The sequence below is a fragment of the Bidens hawaiensis genome, unplaced genomic scaffold (genome assembly GCF_021521415.1).
Source record: "Bidens hawaiensis isolate Kalapana, Puna unplaced genomic scaffold, B.hawaiensis_p1.1 tig00035036_1, whole genome shotgun sequence".
Taxonomy (NCBI): Eukaryota; Viridiplantae; Streptophyta; class Magnoliopsida; order Asterales; family Asteraceae; genus Bidens; species Bidens hawaiensis.
Genome location: NW_027496082.1, coordinates 168979 through 174978, shown reverse-complemented (window position 1 = coordinate 174978; position 6000 = coordinate 168979).

Genomic DNA, 6000 nt, shown 5'->3' with positions numbered 1-6000 from the left:
TTGAGAACTTGAACATTGATAAAAAGGGAAATGGGTTTGTCCCACTTTGGTAGAACGCTTGAGATTCGCCTTAGTATTTTGGTGGTTGGATCGGGTACTACGACAAGTGTCGATGTGAGGAACAACCTTGTGACAAGTGTTGGTCGATCTGATGAGTCAGCATGCCATGTGTTGTAAGGCCCCGTTACCAGTGCCTCACATTTGGACGTTGGATTTACTCATAAACGCGGTTCTAAAAATCAGAGTTAATAAAAACTTTCGCGGAATAATGTAAAAGTCAGCCATTCATTACAAACATCCATAACTTGTCTTTCAAAAACATAACATAAAGCATAGTATTTCAAACATCATGACATATCTCCAGATGCCAGCCTCTTCAGATCCTGCCATGTGTCTTCCTCAAGCCAACTGCCTCAGTCGATTAGCCTGCGTGCATACTAAAAGTCAGCTACGCTGAGTGAGTTCTAGGTAATCATACAACGTTCAATACATTCATAACTACGTACTTCCATACGTACTTTATACTTTCGTAAATCGTCATAATATACATACTTACCTTCATACTTTATTCTAAATTCTACTTTACATTATTCTATTCTGCCTTGGATTTTATTAGGGTCCGGTCCCTTTTTCTGCCTCGGATATTATTAGGGTCTGGTCCCTTTTCTGCCATGAGTATTATTAGGGCTCAGTCCCTTTCTGCCTCGAGATTTATAAAGGGCTCGGTCCCTTTTCTGCCTCGAGATTTATAAAGGGCTCGGTCCCTTTTCTGCCTCGGATACTATTAGGCTCCGGTCCCTGTCTACCTTGAGTATTATTAGGGCTCAGTCCCTTTCCTCTGTACCTGACTATCTCTTACATTCATTCATAACATGCATACATATCATTCATACATTATACATAACATTATACCTTGACAGTACGTGCAATATCCGAAGATCGTTCACGTACCGACAAGCAATCATTTATACATAATCATATAAGGCATACACTTACCTCATAAGATAAGTGTATTAACTAATCACATCGAGTATGCACACAGCCCCGAAAACATAACAAGGAAAGGGGCTAGAAACTTACCTGAAGTCGGTTACGTTCACTGTTAATAGTTATTCCTTTCTTCAGTTGGGCGCGGCTAACTGTATAATAATTACATGCATTAATTAACTATCATTACTCATCTTGCGTTTCTAGTCTAATTATAACCCTCAACGAACAGGGGTCCGGGGGCAGCGCCCCTGGTAGCGAGGTCTAGGGGCGGCGGCCCCTAGCAGGGTCCAAGGGGCAGAGCCCTATAATGGAGCTTATAACGAATTGAACCTTGTAACGAATGACCCCCTTTTATAACGAATGATCCTTCTAACGAATGAGGGTTCATTCGTCATTTCCCATAACGAACTGTCTGACGAATTGCGTAACGAAATGCTTAATGAATTAGGCTAATTCATTATTTTTCCTTAACGAATGGGTGTGCCCAGTTCGTTACGCGCGCCTAGGGTTTAGGGCATCTGACAGAATGTCAGATGTCCTTTCAAACATTCTCTTCACCGGCGGCGCCGCCTTTCCGGCGCCGTCGTCGCCGGAAAACCGGAAATCTCGCCGGAAAAATGAGATCTCTTCGTTTCTCCACCATTTTTTCACCGTTTTTCGTCCCGTTCGATCCAGATTTGAGCTAGAGTGACCCCTAAGCTCTTATTAGGTTCGGTTTATATCCGATTCCCCCGGATCTCGTGACTTTAACGGTTTAAAGGTGTCGGCTAGTCGTTTCGTGACTAAATCTAGCGGGTTTATGTTCATACAACATCATACTATCATTACCTCGGGTCAGTGCTCGGTTTCCTTCTTGGTTCGGCTATGATAAGGAGATGATTAGAGAGAAGGCTTAAGTGTGTGTTTTGAATGGTGTATGGAATATTTGTAAATGAGGAATTAAGTGGTGTTTATGGTTTATATATTTATGGATCATGGGCTTAGCCCATGGTCTTTCCTCCTTTCCTCTAACCCAAGTCCATAACCCAATTCCATTTAACCCAACACTAGCCCGACTCATAATAACTCATACTTTCGTTTATTAACCGAAACTAGAAAAACGGGATGTTACATGTGTCGTCACCAGAGGTGTCATCATACAATGTGTGACAAGTGTCCCATGACTCACCCCTACATACGACATGTGTCGAATGCATGTTGACAAGTGTCGTGTGCATGATTATGGGCGTGACACGTGTCATGCTGAGTCATCGTTACATTACTATATATAGCAAGTGTCGTGCATCACTTGGATACACCGTTTTTTCGGATCAATCACATCACGTATACACACTCGACCCGACCACACAACGCCAAACCAGTTCGTGTTCTCAATTTCAACTCTCTTTCTCTCGATCCCGATCTCTCGTTACAAATACAATTCGGGTGCTAGGGTAATCCCGACAGTACATACTGCTTCGGCTGTTGTACCCTGGGAAACAGACGGGCTCTTGGAGGTAGCCCAAAATCTGTTTTAAGGGATCTCTGTTTAACAGAAATCCTCAGCCACAACTGGGAATCACAGTTTGTTCAATCTTGCAGCTTAGAAGATACGGACGGCTTCTGGTGATCAAGATGGGTTCACCAAGCGAAGGGGGATATAAGAAGACAGACTCGAAGGTAACGCTCGGGTCTCGGTCAACACACGCTAGATGATGTGAGCGCGATCCCAATCCAACGCGACTCCGGTCCGACTCTAACTAGTTGAAGAATGTTCAAGAATTGGCAATTGAAGCATAAGTTAAGGTACTCTGTATGAATCAATATTTGTATATATATTTTATAATTCGTATTATTCTTGTTTGGATTTGTATACGGTATATGTACTACAATTTCCCAAATTAAATAAAGAGATTATTTAATTATTTTATTAATATCATTTAATAAAATCGTGACACACGTCCTACAATAACAAAGATGCCAATAACTCCAATCTTTCTAAAGTTGCCATATGGTCTTGTATATCAAAGCCGGCTTTAGCTTGTTTCATTTATTTGGCCCCAGGGAATTTTGAAGCAAATTAATACGATCAAGAGTGTTTGTTAAGACACGAGATAGACATGCCGTACCATAGCATAACCAGATTTAAATCATGGTTGAGAAATTACACCCGAAAAACATATGGCTCACACCCTCTTCTTCCTCTATACCACAAAAGGGCATGAAGCAGTCGAGACACACATATATAATATCATTGATCGATAGATTCCAGGAAATAGAAGTTCTATTTGAAATCATTCTTTAAACAAAACATTCATCTTAATAACTATATGTATTTTTATGATGACATTAAAGAATAAATCAATAATATTTAAAGTTATTACATTATTTTAAATTTTATTTAGCATATTTATGTAAAATACTATATTATTCCAGATAATATACAATATCAAATTTAAAAACTTAAGTGGTATAAAACAAATAATATTTTATAGAGAAAATTATTATTTATGTTTATGTGTTTGATAAGTGACGACACTATACATGTCTCATTCTCAAATTTATTGATCTGTGCTATCAAACTTTTTCGACGGGCACGCTATGCCTTCTGTAGTCATGACTCCATCCAACCTAGTATTGTAATGACTCTTGTGTTTCATTCTGATGGACAATTTGTATTCATGTGCTATCGAAAATTTTAATTTGTGACCCTCCAACTTAATTTCCCTCCAATATTTAAATTAAGTAATTTATTATTTTAATTCTCCCATCAAAGTTATGAAAAAATAATTATAAAATTTTTATAGAATTATAAAAGTGAAGGAAAAATTATTCCAAAAAGTTATAACAATTGATTTATTTAAACTTTTAAACCAAACGAGGTTAAAACTTCAACCCGAGCAAGTTTTTACTCGGGTAATGGTGGTGGTGATTTGGGGCTGGAAAATCGTCAGCCTCGGTGGTAATTTGGGCCAGAAAATAGTTGGCGGGAGTGGTGATTAGGGACCGAAAAACGGGAGTGATTTGGGGCCGGTGGGGTGGTGATTTAGGCACATCCATAAAGCACATGGTTAGAAATCATAATTATCACTTATTATAATTATTATTAATATTATTTATGTAATTACAAAATTATCTGTAACAACTCGGGTTTTCAAACTTATAATTTATATCTGTTACCTGACCCGTTTTATATTTGGAAAAATTTATCAATAAAATTATCACGTTTACTTAATATATATATAAATCTTTCAAGATATGGCAAAACTTACCCTAAGCTAAACTATTACCTATTTATGTTTCCATTCTCATACTATAGGGGCTAAAATGCAAATGTGTAATTATATAATTATAATTATATCAGCCAACCCGTTTACCCCTGAACCAGACCCGTATTCAGTTGATAAACCCATACCCGTTTACTTTCTTGTACCCTAAACGAAATTGATTTTCTACGATCGTTTACTTGTGTATATACTGGCTAATTACTTTGGAAAACAAGATCAATTAGATACGAGTTACTATTTCAATCAAACCGTATAAACCCATTTAGAGATATACGGTCTGCAGTTGTTAAAAAATCAATTAAGCGCTGGTACATCATCTTCTGGGCATCGCAAATCATAACCCTAACTAATTTCAATTATACATTCCGTCCGTAATGAACTATACAAACGCATATTGAGCCGTCAGTTGTAGTTCGCCGTTCATCATCGTTTCGTCGTTGTTTAAGGTAATTCAATCATGAATCAAGATCGCTTTTAAACATATTACAAAAGCACTATGATTATTTGGGCAAATAACAAACAAATTTACCGATTTAGGATTAGGATTCTTAACTTTTGATTTGGGGATAGAATCTGCTTCTGTAGTTAAAATTTTGTTTACGTTTGTTTACCATCAGACTCGTGGTGTGTGCTAATTTTTTGAACCCCCTGCCACCCGGGTTCGAATCCAGCAGTGGCCCTTTTGGGGTATTTTTCTTTTTTTGAATTGTTTTATTGGTTTTAATGTTTTATAAATTTAATATAATTAATATTAATTATAAAATAAACATTATTTTATTTAAACCGACGTCATTAAGTCGTCGTTTCTTGTCAACAAATCCCGTTACTAGTTTTTCACACACACATATATTTAGGGGATTGTTATTGTACAAAGTGAAATTTCATACTAAACGTGCAAATCAAACAAATAGTGGTGACAATTATATAATGTAAGGCCCCGTTACCGGTAGCCCTACTTTCGTGTTGGATTTACTCATAAACGCAGTTCTAAATATCAGAGTTAATTAAAACATTCGCGGAATATAAAAGCTTTCATAAAACATTTCATAACAAAACACGTATTGTCTTAAAACATCATTTTGTCTTTCAAAATAAACGAAACATTAAACTTAAACGTCTTGAGTCTTCCGATGCCAGCCTCTTATTCAGTGTCACGTGTCTCCTCAAGCGAGCTGCCTCATCCTACTCACCTGCGTGCATACTAAAAGTCAGCTACGCTGAGTGAGTTCTAGTTAATCATACACTATACAATACACATAAACTTATATTCTTTCATTCATACTTTCATACTTTCATACTTTCTTTTGTATTAACTTACTTTCATATCTTACGTTATAAAGAGCATTACGCCCTACATTCCTCGAGTATTATTAGGGCTCGGTACCCTCATTCCTCGAGTATTATTAGGGCTCGGTACCCTCCTTCCTCGAGTATTATTAGGGCTCGGTACCCTCTTTCCTCGAGTATTATTAGGGTTCGGTTCCCTAGTTCTCGAATATTAGTAGGGTTCGATTCCCTCTTCGTTACCATACAACCATACATCATACCTCGAGTATTATTAGGGCCCGGTACCCTCTTCGTAACCATACAACCATCTTTTCCTTCTTTTATTAACTTTATCACATTCATACACATAAGCATACATATCATACTTACCTTATACTTAGCGTTACAACCTGACAGTACGTGCAATATCCGAAGATCGTTCACGTACCGTCAAGCCATCATTCATACATATCACATC